This window comes from Manis pentadactyla, chromosome 7 (genome assembly GCF_030020395.1).
Source record: "Manis pentadactyla isolate mManPen7 chromosome 7, mManPen7.hap1, whole genome shotgun sequence".
NCBI lineage: Eukaryota > Metazoa > Chordata > Mammalia > Pholidota > Manidae > Manis > Manis pentadactyla.
Genome location: NC_080025.1, coordinates 129,301,588 through 129,315,053, shown reverse-complemented (window position 1 = coordinate 129,315,053; position 13,466 = coordinate 129,301,588). Strand labels below are relative to the sequence as shown.

Genomic DNA, 13,466 nt, shown 5'->3' with positions numbered 1-13,466 from the left:
TCTCAGTTCTGTTACCAGTTCTCCCTCTACGTAGCCTCTCCCAGCTCCTCCCTCCCCTCCTCCTGTGAAAATGAAAATAGCTCTAATGATGAGCTCCATCCTTTCTCAGCCTGTAACACTTTATGCAAACTTCTGTTCTAAGACTCTTCACGTGGCATAGTGTACTTTCAAGGATGGCTTGTCTGTCTTCCTTAAGGGTTCAACAAGGGACCTTTCATGTTTGAATCCCCAGTACTTAACAGGGCACCTGATAGATACATTGCTGTGCTCAGTGAATCCTGTTCTAGTAAGCAGATGATAGAATAGATGGTATTACTTAAGTATGAGGAGAGAGAATCATAGATGGACTAGCTACATCACAGGCTAGGGAGCTTGTTTGCATGATATGACCAGGAAAAAGAAGGTCCGTGCTCATGGTATCAACCCTTAGTTTCAGTTCTGACCTAATAAAGCTACCCTATAAAATGAATGCTTACCTGGTATAACAGAAAGAGGATCCCAGGTTTTCAGGAGCCCCGGGCACTCATTTTAGTCGGCGTTCTGATTTACTGCTCAAACAGCTTTTACCCACATATGTATTATAAGAAAGGCTTCACTCATGTTGCTCCCATTTGCGGAGCCTAAGAGGCATTAAGTGATGGCCCCAAACCACACAATCAGGGAGCAGCAAAGTTAGAACCTGAACTCAGGACGTGTCTCTAAGCTCTGTGATGTCCTCACCCAGTGGGCTGTCTTCCCCTCCGAGAGCCTTAGTAAGCAGATTATCTCTGTTCCCAGCATGTCCAAAATGCTTTAATTCTGATACTCTGTTCCCCCAGGCTGCCTTGAATCTCTATGAGAGCCCAGCCTGTGGGGGCTGGGCCAGGGCCTCCCACCCACCTCCAGCTCCTCACCCAGGAAGCACAGGCGCCCTCCAGGCAGGGCAGCAGGGTCCTCAGCACAGCCGGTCAGAAGACTGGCTGTCATTTTAGGAGACTCAGGTTCCAACCTAACACTATCTGAGGCTCAAAATAACCCCTCCAGTCTCCCTGCTTATTTCTTAAATGCAGTTCTTAACAGTAATGATGGCACCTCTTGGGGAGGAGAAAGAAGGGATTTAGGGTGAGAGTTGGTTTCATGTCACCTAAAAGGATTATTTTATGCCATCAGAAAGATAATTCCCCTCCTACCAGGGGAGGATGGATTAGGTCTTTACTTCAGATGGTACTTTATGAAAAGATTATTTGAAGATTATAGGACAAAGTGGATACATTTGACAACATCTGCTAGGGCTGGGATTTTTGGGCTGCCTGAGGAACAACTATTATTTATACCAATAATAGACTGCCTGCACTGGTGCTCACCTAGCGGCTGTCTGCCCACAAAAGTGCACATACTCCTAGTGTGGGGTTTTCTTCCCCATGTCCCCCCTGATTTTCAACTAAGAGTGACATAAAATGCCACCACCTGCATGACATCTTCCCTGACCACCACTAGTAGTCACTCTTGCCTCCAGACTCCCCTGCGGGAAGGTATTATCACAGGCTGTGCTTTGCAGGAGCTCTACCTGCTTGTGCCTTCTCTGGACTGGAACCCCAGCATCTTACACACATTGTTATTCAGGCCTATTGTATGCCTGTGCATACAATAGGCAGGGAGAAATGTAAAAGCTTCTCTGTGCCTGCAGGTCTCAGCTATCCCCCCACAGTGTAGGGAAAGAGGGTCTGGAGGACACCAGTGCTCCTTGGGATGAGTTCTGCCCATCTGAATCTCACCATATTGTACCCACACAGGAGCCGACGCTGGGAGCTGCCATCCTGAGGGGCCTCTAAGAGGCCCTCCTGCCCAGAGTATCAGGCAGACATGGGAACTCCTGCTGCTCACTTACTTTATTGAGAAAAGCATCGAGAAGCAATCCTGGATTGCTTTTCTGAGAAGCCCCTGGGCATGGCACAACAGAAGCAAGTCTGGTTTTACTCAGAGGTGAGGCAGGCTGTGCCCTGAATCCCCAGAAGTCTGTGAATGGAGCCTATACCCATTCATGACTTTGCCACCCCCAGTGGCTGCCAACTGCTCCAGCCTCTCCCCCATCACTGCCCTCCACCTGCACTGAAACAATGCCAGCCTCCTGCTTCAGACTCTCCCTGTTTCTAGGAATCACACAATGTCTCCAGCCAAGACTGCTCCCCCTTTGGCCCTTCTTCAGCCCCTGAATTCCTCCTGCACACCTTTAGACTCAGCTCAGCTGTTACCTCCTCTGTGAAGCCTTCCTAAATGCCTCTAATTGATTCAGGGCATCCTTGTTTTCTTAGTATTCATTATCTGAATACATACAGAGAGGCAAAAATTACCATATCTGAAAACATTCTCTAATAAATGGACACTCACAGTAAATACTCAACAACGATTTATTGAGTGTCCATTATGCACCAGACACTGATATGTACACTTGGGACACAGCAATGAACAGACAAATATCCCCATCCTGTAGGGTTTACATTCCAGCAAGGGTTGGGGGAGGGTGTCGATATCAGTATACAATAAATACAATAGCAATAACTTAAATGACATGTTACAGATTGATAAGTGTGTGCAAGAAGGAAAAAGTAGAGAAGGGTAAAGAGGAAAGAGAATATTGGGGATGACAGAAGGGAGGGGAGGAACAGGGTTAAATGGGTCTCATCCTGCAGGTGACTTTCAACCACAGGCCGAAAGAGAGAAAGGAATGGTCATGCAGACTTCTGGAGGAAAAACATTCCTACAAACTGTGACCCCAGCCAAATCCAACCTGCTACTTGTTTTCAGATGGCCCGCCAGCTAAGAATACTTCTTAGACTTTCAAAGAGTTGGACAAAATCAAAAGAAGATTAATATTTCATGACGCATGAAATTCAAGTCTCAGTGTCCATAAAGTTGTATTGGGACACAGCCACCCTCACTTGTTTATGTATTGTCTGTGGCTGCTTTTGCACCACAACAGCAAAGCTGAGTAGCTGTGACCCTCAAGGCTTAAAGTATTTACTATCGGGCCCCTTGCAGAAAAAGCATTGAGTTACAGGAAAGGCCCCTGGGCAGGAGCAGGAATGGGTAGCAGACAAGTGTGGCTGGAGTGAGCAGGACCCTGACCAGGGAGGAGGAGGGCACAGTGGCAACAGGCTGGGAAGGAGTGCCGATCGTGTAGGATCTTCAGGCCACTGGTCTGAACTCAAGCAATAGAAGCCACTGCTGGATTCTGATTAGAAGGATCACTTGGTTTTAGAGAATGGCTTCAGCAGTTCCACTGAGGATGGACTGTTCTGTGAGTGGCTCTTGCCATTATCTAGGCAGTAAAGGATAATGGCTCAGACCAGGGTGGTGGTACTGAGTCTAGGTGACAAGAGGTGGTCCAATTCTGAATACGTTTTGGACAAAGAGTCAACAGGATTTCCTGGTGGACTGGACATGGGACATGAGAGAGAGATGCAGGAGGACTCAAAGCTTGGCAGGAACACTTAGAAGGAGGGAAAATATCACAGGTGCCGCTTAGCAATGCTGGGTTTGAAACGTCTATTAGACATGCCACTGATGATGCTGAGTGTCAGGTGGGTTTATGAGTCTGTATTCAGAAGAGAGGTCGGGAGTTATAAATAGATATGTGGCATATAAAATTGTGGGACTGGATGAGATCACCAAACAAGTGCCCTCAGAAAAGAAGACGACCGAGGACTGAGCCTTGGACAGGCAGCCTTAGGGACTCAGACAGGAAAGGAAGGCAGCATCAGAGGACACTAACAGGAGGGACCAACAAGGCAGGTAGGAAGGAGGCTATAGCGGAAGCCGGCAGAGAGGCTGTGCTGGGGTGGAAGGGGAGAACGTCCTGTCAAATGCTGCTGCTCTGTGAGCAAGATGAGGGCTAAAGTGGTCACCGATGTAGCAACATGGAGAGCTTAGGTGGGCTTTACAAGAGCAGGCTTGGTGGAGAGACCAGAGCGAGAGCTGATGAAGTAATTTTGAGAGAGTGGGAAAGAGAAATTGGAAGACAGTGCATCTAGACAATACTTCCCAGGAGGTTTGCTGCAAAGGGAAGCAAAGAGATGGGACATCAGCTGGAGAGGAAGGGCATGGTGTTAAGAATCATCTAACAGAAAGCAAACACTGATGCCATGGGGAGGGGCAGTCTTTGCCAGAGCAGGGGAGGCTAGACAGGAGCAATGCACATGTGGACGAGTCATGGAAAACCCTCACTCCCCACAGGACTCTAGCACCCATCTGTACCACCATGTTAGGACCCTCGTCACTTTGTTTAGACTTAGTTACTCATTCATCCTGTGGACTGTCACTGAATGTCCCCCTGACACCTGGTTTGGTTCTAGGCACTGTGTATATACGGCATGGGCAAATCTGATGACCTCTGTTCTGTTGTAGATTCTATGCCCTATGTGAAGGGTGGAGGATGCTAGTGTCGGTAACTAAAACTCCCGAGTTCAGCTGACTCAAAAGATGAGACCTCTTAATATCTCCTGTGATGAAAGTCTAGATAAATGTTCACAGCCTTGCCATTATTATAGCTTTAATCATCACAGTCATGCCATTATTATAGCCTTAATCAAAATGTATCACCATTGTCTGCTTACCATCCCCTACACTGACAGCAATTTTCTTTAAAGGCGTAATATATATAACTCCAACACTTTGCACAGTTTCCGACACAGGGAAGGAACTTTAAAAATGTTTGCTGAACGAATACATAAAACCTGAAAGATGGGGAGAAATCGTCTTTTATGATTCCTCCATAATATTCGCCCCTGAGTTACCAAGCTATACTTTTCAAAAACAAACATCCTTGTGATGTCTAACACCTCAGTGCAGATAGTTAATCACACTGAAGTATGAACAGTTTCCTTGGGTGCTTTTCTTTTTAACAACCAGCTAAGATCATCTGTCCCTTATCAACTGGATTTTTCCATGGACTGGGATGAAGTGGAGATCTGGGAGGGATAATGTGGAAACTAAAGCACTACTAGGTAACATAAGACTAGATAGGCCAGTGGTTTATCTTGATGACGTGAATCTCCCTCTTTTGAACCCAAAGGGATTTCTATAATAGACCACCCAGAAAGCCCGAAGTTTCATCATACCATAAGCAGTCTCCCAACACCTGACTCGGCTGTCACTTCCTTCTTGGTTCCCATAACATAACCCCCAAACCTCTCCAAATGTCTTCCTTTAAGTATCATGTCAAGACCATCCTGATAGGAATGGTCACCATAATACAGGAATAAAATGAATAGAGGGAATAAAAATGAATAATGAAGGAAAGAATGGTGAAAATTTCTATGGCAATGCCCTTGAGTAGGAGAGAAGGGATGGGAGCAAGAGCCCAAATGGGAAGGCTGGTCTAAGGCCAAAGCAGGGCCCGCTCATCCAGAGTCGCAGGGAGAAGGCAGCGGTGAGGGTAGGTGGGTCCCTATGCCGGCGGGAACTTCTGCAAGGTCTTTGCCGGCAGTGTTAATTTTCTCAGTAAAATAGGAAGAAAGATCATCAATGGAAAGTGATGGAGGGATGGGGAACTGGAGGGTTGAGAAGAGAGAAGGAAACAGAATGGCCATCTAGTAGAGGGCAGACAGATGCACCACGGAAGGACAGGGTAACTGCTGGGCAATGATGAGGCTCCACGTGTGCTTAGTGATCAAATATTTAAAGCAACCTTGAAGATTAGGGATTTTAGATTAGTGATCTTGATGGTGTGGCAGATCCAGGTGATGCCAATATCCACACTGAACTTGTGGGAATGGGTGGATCTAGAATGAAGGTCACCTGATATTATGGGTCTGATTCCCGGTTCATCCCTTATTTACCATGTGCACAGTGCCTGTGCTGGGTACTTGTCACAGAATAGGTGCTCAGTGAATATTTGACAGAACACAAACATTTTATAAATTACAAAATATCAAATCTATTATATTCGGCTGTCTCCTTCTCCATACATGTCCTGGTTCTTAATCTCCACTGACTATCTCCTTTTTTTTTTTAATTGAAGAACAGTTGACATACAATATCCACCCACTCTTAAAAGTCACTCACAAGTTCAACTTCACATTTAAAATACACATGCATTTATGGATGATAACACTCATTTCTCAAAGAAGCCCAGAGACCTGGATTATGTGTGAAGTTTGGAAAGAGGTTATTTTTTCATGCTGGTCACTTCTTTTATAACATAAAACTTTATATAGGACATTTATTGATTAAAGCATGTTCACAACTATTATCTCCTTTCATCCTCATAATAATCCTGAAAGGCAGGTGCAGTGACCCCATCACCCCCCTTTCAGAGGCAAAGGAAGCGGGCACTGCTCTTCCTGGGACACACGGCCAGTGAGCAGAGCAGGCATGAAACCGGCAGTGCCCGGCTACCACCCCGGCTGCATGGGCTGTTGACCTTGGAGACCTCTGTGCTTTGGCTGTTTCGTACGACCTCACTGCCCTTTACATTTCTGATCTCCCTCTATTATCTGCCACACAATCTCTTTTTCTCCTCTTTCCAGCTTCCCTCCCAGTGATATGTCTCAGGCCTGGGAATGGGGGTTGGAAAATGACCACATCTCACTCCAGATCACAGGCACCAGGCTGAAGACAAAGTGGCAGGACATGTATCCATGTGACAATTCAGCAGTTCCAAACCCAGCTGATCATAACTATGGTTCTTTAAAAGAGGCAGAGCTTCTGGGCTTGCACCCTGGGGAGCCTCACCCCACCTCCCTGGCCCAATCCAAGTGTGTGGGTGGTTCCATCCATCCCTTTCCTGGAATCACATTCTAAATACTTCTGACCAATCACTGAGTGGGGGCACTGTATTAGGTACCACATGTATTACAACTTTTATGTTTTCACAGTCAAAAGTCTGTTAAAAAAAAAAGTATTCTTACATCATTTTTACACATGAGAAACAGTTAAGTAGGGATGTTATAACTGGCCAAGGTCACACAGCCAGTAACTGGCAGGTAAGACTGGCGCCCAGCTCTGAATCCAAAGTCCTTGCCTTAACTGCTATTATATAGTCAGTTTCTTGCTGAAGAGCAGAACAGGAGCGATTTCAGTTAAAAAATTCTCATTAATTATCATCTCCTCCCCTCACAGAAAGCACTGCAGAGCCAGTTTTCTCTAAGGTGACATCTCAATCCAGCCTTGACAAGAGAGAAGATTTGCATATGAATGGCAGGTCCGGGTCCTGGTGGCAAGGCTAACGCCTGCCCTTCAGGGGGAAGCGGGAGGAGGGAGCTGAGGGACCACCACCTAACCTACGTCACAGGGGCCAGGTGACTGCGGCCCAGGTGCTTTGTCCATGGTGAGGGAGGTGGGAACCAGGACGGGAGTCCCTGAGGGGAGGACGCCGGATTTCCTCAAACATGTAGCACTCGCTAGCCCCCCGTAGTCATTTACCCACCGCTAGCAGTCCCAGCTGGGCTCCTGGTCATGGCCGTCCTGACATTTCTCTTCCTGTAACTGGTTGGGTCATGGCATGATGCTACCTGGATCATTCTTCTCAAAATAGGCTATAATTCAAAACGGAACTATCCAAGCGCAGGGCCCAGAATGAATAGGATGACGAAGGAGAGGTTAAGTGTCATTGGCAGGACTGTGCAGGACCCCGTCGGGTGCAATGAGGCAGTTCCAGGCTCTCCCGGAGAGTCAATGCAGGGAGGAAAAGGGCTGCTGAAATCAAATTGTGTTTACTTCCCTTCAACACATATTTCCATGGGGAAAAAAAATCACATCATCTTTTAAATGAACACATGCATTTGACTCCTTTTCCTATTAAACTTGATCCACATGAGCTCCAACTGTATTTTATTTTCCGCCATCTTCTGTATTTCTGAATACTTCTGCAATCAGCCATTGATAATGGTGGCAGAGAGGAAACTAAACCTTCGTGTGTTTTTCAGGGACAAAGCTGGAAATAAGATGTCTGAGACGGTAATGAATGGTTGGCACACAGGAAGAAAAGATGCCGGCTCCAGCAGCAGCGCCCCTTCCCGGCTGGAATCTCTGTAGCTGGTGTGTCTGGAAGTCCTGCGAGCAGGTGCTGAGTAGCTAGCTGTCTGCAGCATTAGTGGAATGGGCTGGGGAACGGCACTACGCTCAAGAGATTGCAGGAGAGATATTGGGCTGGTCCTGGGGAGCCGGGAAGAGCAGCTCCACTCATCGCAGGCTACTTAGCGAGGAAAGAATTAACCCACACCGGGAGCCAGCCTACGAACCAGTGAATTGGTCCTTTCCTAGCTCTCAAAGCCTCTCTAAGAAGTTGCTTTTCCTTTCAAGAGGAGTGGTGGATTTCCAGGCATCACAAGGGAATCTTGCTGTATTTAAATAACATATGTGTTCCTGAAAATTTGTTTTTTGTAAATTAAATTTTCATAGAGCAAATCCTACTTTCCCATACCTTCTTTATTATCAAATTAAGGAAACTTCTGGAGAGAATAGTCAATCCACTCCTGGGAAAATGACAAAAGTAAAAGGCAGCATGTTTTTTTTAACATGCATTTCTTTAAAAAGTGAAAAGATTCAAGGTACACGTGGTAAGTTCCTCCAAATAAGTTACAAAATATGAATATAAGTAACCAGAAATATCTGTCTCCTTGACCCGCAGCTTCACGGTCCAGTGGAAACCCTGTAATGATAGCTGAACTGAAGAAAAGAGATTGAAGGGCCTTTACAATAGTCTTCTAAAATCACCCAGTGAGTTTAGATAGTAAGCTGTTGTTTCCCAGCTCCAAACTTGGACCCGTCTATTCTGTCTTGTGTTTGGAGGGCTGGAGCTCGGAAAACCGCCTCTTCTGCTTTGCCAGCGGGATTAGACTAGGTGATAGGGGGCGCTAGAGAGAACGGGCGGCCGGAGAACGAAGCAGGTCTTGATCCTCCGTGGTTGCTTCCTATTCCTTACCTGTGTCACACCCGACAATGCTTCCGCATTCTGCAAGTGGCCGCTGGTTCCCATTTCTTGTTTTTTAAGCTTGCTCAAGAGAATATGAGGAATTTTGTGAGATAATCTTGGGCACAATTCCTATTAAAAATTTAATTACATAAACTTATTGTATTACTTTGTGGAACTGTAGTAACAAAGCACCCCCAGCTGGGTGACTTAAACAACAGAAATTCACTGTCTCACAATTCTAGGGGCTAGAAGTGCAAAATCGAGGTGTCTTCAGGATTCTGTCCTTCTGAGGACTGTGGGAAAGAATCTGTTCCATGCCTCCCACCTAGGTTCTGGTGCTTTGTTGGCAATCTTGGGCATTCCTTGGCTTGTCGAAGAATCCCTCCAATCTTTGCCTTCACGTTCACACGGCCTCCTCTCTGTGGCCACTCTGCTCCACACCTCCCTGTGAAGGACACCAGTCACACTGGAGTGGGGCCCAACCTACTGACCTCATTTTAACTTGATTACCTCTATAGAGGGACCCTACCTCTGAATAAGGTCACATTCTGAGCTACTGGGCCTGAGAACTCCAACATACCTCTTTTGGGGACATAATTCAGCCCATAATATAACTTGACAGGTTATATTTTAAAATTATAGAGGGGGAGAACAATGGTTGCCAAGAGTTACTGAAGGGAAGGGAAGGTGGGACTATAAGGGGGAAACACAAGACAGTCCCTGTGTGGTTATGGGACAGCTCTGTATGCAGACCGTGGTGGTAGGGGTCATACAAATCTGTATGTGTGCTAGAATATCACAGAAAATACACAAAGACAAAAAAATGAGTAATTGCAAAAACCAGTCTGCAATCAAACTCATTGTAGCGTGCCGATCTATTTCCTGGTTTTGAAGATGTGCAGATGTCACTATTAGGACAAGCTAGGTAATGGGTACAAGGATACTGTTTTTGCAACTCCTTGTAAATCTATAATTATTCCAAAATTTTAAAAGTTAAGAAAAGTAATTGATACCCCAACCTCATTACTCCCTAATTATCTGCCTTCTACTACCATCTGTTCTCCTGGGGTCCCAGCTCTGCAGGTCCCTTCTTCCAAGCCTCCCATCTCTTCCCTTGTTCCCCTAGCCATAGGGAGGGCAGCTGCTTCCTGGAGTTATTATCTCTGTGCTACCTCACAGTTCCCCTCTTGTTTTTCAGTTCTGTAACACCTGTTTAAGTAAATTCTTATATTAAATTCTGTTAATGATGTTTGTGTTCCTGACTGATGTAACCAGTCAACACAAATGCTTTCCAAATGATGCAAACAGCTCACATAATGGCAGAAGATAAAGCATTTTCATTTCCCAAAACTACAAAAGGTGCAGACCTACATGACTCTTCTGATCATCCCGGAATTTTATTTTGGAAAATGAGCATTCCCAATGGATGCTGGGAAGCAAAGTTTGTACTGGCCCTGAAGGTAGCACAGGCAATGGCTAACTAAGGAGATCAGGTGTGGATTATAACACAACCTCAGAGAGTAATACTTCTTAAAAACTAAAAATTATTTCCTTTCTGATTATAAAGGTAGTCCATGCTTGTTTTATACAAACAGAGTATGAAAGACACATAATCCCAACATCCAGATGTGAAATCACTGTTATTATTTTTAGGTACTTTTTTCCATAGTTCTTGAGGTACATAAAATAAACAACTTGTATCTATATATGTATGCTTTTAAATATGTAAAATGAAATTGGGTTCATTTATAAATACGGTTACATTTTCTAAGATAATTTTCAATGACTCTTCTTCCCTCTGATGAATAAACATAGGCTTTAGGTAAGGACTCTGGCAGCTCAGAAAACATGGCTGGGGTTTGTGGCCACATACATTCCCTAATTCTCAACCCATTTCCACCCCAATCTTCAGAACGGCCAACGGCTCCCCAGTCAGCTGCCAGGTAGGCAGACTTACTGCCTCGCACACTCTGATCCCCAGGACGGGGCAGAGCAGACCCAGAAGGCAGGCCTGGCCGCACCCCTGTGCACACCTGGAGGCTTGCCTCCCGGGGGGCAGACCCCACCCTGGCACCCAGGTCTGTCCAGTGGGGACAGACACTGTACGTTTAAGGCCCCCAAAGGAGGGATAAAGAGGAGCAGAGGGACTCCGAGCCCAGTAAGAAAACCACCAGCTGAGAAAATCATTCTTTTCCTTTTGCAGAGGAGTGAAAAAAACAAAATGGAAAGGAAAGCTGATTGTGTTTTCTTGTCAAAGTTCCCTCTTGGAAGCACAAGGTCAGAGGATTACAACACCCTCAAAAACAGTGTTTGTATCTCATTTTGTTCAGTTAATGCTATATTGTGTCATCAAAATGTCTTCAAAACATGACCTCATAGTTTTCGGTTCTTTCTTACTATAAAATACTACCCAGTGGTAGAAATGCTCCAAGAAGACAATGAGAAGCACAGCAATTCCACCATTCAGGGTAACTGCAGCTAGCATTTTGGCATAAGTCCTTCTAATCTTCATCCTGTGCATGTCTCTACAAGCTTTTTTTTTTTTTTCCCAAATGTCAGACTTATATTAAACTTAGCAACACTTTATTTCACATTTATAATATATATTGTTATTGAATGCTTAATGAGATCATTATTATTTTCATATTACTTTAACAGTTGTATCTGAGTTTATTCTTTAGACCATCCTGAACAGTGATAAACTGATCCTGTTGTATGTACTATGCACTTCTGTAGACAAGCTTTTTAATAAAAAAGATAGAAAGGAACAAGTATCTATTGAGCAACTATCCTATGTCAGCCATTATAGCAAAACTAAAGTGTTTTCACAATAAATCTCTGGTGTATAATTTGCATCATCATTTCATAGATGAATAACTGAGTATCTAAAATGTTGAGCATTTGACTACCTAGTATCACATAGAACCTAGTAGTTAACTAGTAAGCACATAGTTGTAACTCTTAGGCCCACATTATTTCTACTTTCTGAGGCTTGCCTTCTGGACCAGTTAGGAATAATTTTGAGAAATGTGTTTTGATTTGAAATATAGATCACTAATCCATTGATTAGACAAAACTAAGCAAAATCCATCCATCCATCCATATGACTAGTAATGGGAAGAATAATGATGTCTGTACCTATCTTTCAAAGGAACCAGCTACCTTCATTATGTTGTCCAGTGTCTCTAGCTTGGACTGAGAGACCACACAGATACTTTCAGAGACAGACCTTCAGTTGAAAGATATTGAATGTAAGCCAGTCTAACCAGGCTATAACTTCCCAGTGGAAAATGACACAAGGTAAAGCTGATCAAGAAAGTGTTATCTTGTGTAACTCCTAGGATGGAGGTGGGAATTTTTAAATGTATTTTTTGGACTGGTGCGGTAGACTGAAAAATGACACCCAAAGATAGCCTTGTTCTAATCCATGAAACCTTGAATGTTACCTTAGCAAAGGGACTTTGCAGTTGCGATTAAGTTGAGGATCTTGAGATAAGGGAAATTATCCTGGATAATATGGGGGGGCCCTTAATGCAATTACAAGTATCCTTGTAAGAGAGAGACAGGGGGAGATTTGACTACAGGGAGGAGAGGGCGATGTGATGAGGGAAGCAGAGATTGGAGCCATGTGCTTTGAAGGTGGGAGAAGAGGCCGTAAGCTGAGGAATGCAGACTCTTCTAGAAGCTACAAAAGGCCAGGATGCAGATCTCCCAGCAGAGTCCAGAACAGTAAGAGAATTAATTTGTATTGTTTTAATCCATAAGTTTTTGATAATTTGTTATAGCTGCCATAGGAAACTAATACAACCAGTAAACTTAAAGTATTTTTTAAAATTAATATGGTAATCTAATGTTTTCAAATGAAAAATTCATTCCTTATTTTAAGTTATCCTGACTGGTTGCCTTCATAGCTTGAATTTCTAAGTCTTTTTAGGTTCTAAATTTAATAAATAGTAATTGTCTATCTAAAGACATTTAGTCATTCTGTTGCCATCATTTTTAATAATTTCTTAATTAACCTATAATATCCATATGTATTTTAATGTCTACAGTTTTTAAAAAAGCTACCATGCTTTAAATGTGTTAAATTTATCTTAAAGATCTACTTAAAATGATTGTTTTTATTTGATTTCCACCTTCATTAACATATTTTTATAGCTTTCTTATTTATTTATTTATTTATTTATTTATTTATTTATTTATTTTTGTGAGGGCATCTCTCATATTTATTGATCAAATGGTTGTTAACGACAATAAAATTCTGTATAGGGGAGTCAATGCTCAATGCACAATCATTAATACACCCCAAGCCTAATTTTCGTCAGTCTCCAATCTTCTGAGGCATAACAAACAAGTTCTTACATGTAGAACAAATTCTTACATAATGAATAAGTTACATAGTGAACAGTACAAGGGCAGTCATCACAGAAACTTTCGGTTTTGCTCATGCATTATGAACTCTAAACAGTCAGTTAAAATATGAATACTCATTTGGTTTTTATACTTGATTTATATGTGGATACCACATTTCTCTCTTTATTATTATTATTTTTAATAAAATGCTGAAGTGGTA

General features: G+C 43.6%; 2 long non-coding RNA genes across 5 annotated transcripts in view; one reads left to right on the top strand and one right to left on the bottom strand.

Moving 5' to 3' along the window:
* LOC118924332 (uncharacterized) overlaps nucleotides 1–1,872 on the top strand; it is a 35,186-nt gene extending 33,314 nt beyond the window's left edge. For all 4 annotated transcript variants that reach the window (XR_005029563.2, XR_005029561.2, XR_005029560.2 and 1 more), the window contains one exon: nucleotides 1,773–1,872. This is a non-coding gene — a long non-coding RNA (uncharacterized LOC118924332). The remainder of the gene's footprint in view (nucleotides 1–1,772) is intronic.
* Nucleotides 1–13,466, bottom strand: part of LOC130684313 (uncharacterized) — a 163,691-nt gene that overhangs the window by 115,694 nt on the left and 34,531 nt on the right. The gene's annotated exons all lie outside the window — the stretch shown is intronic.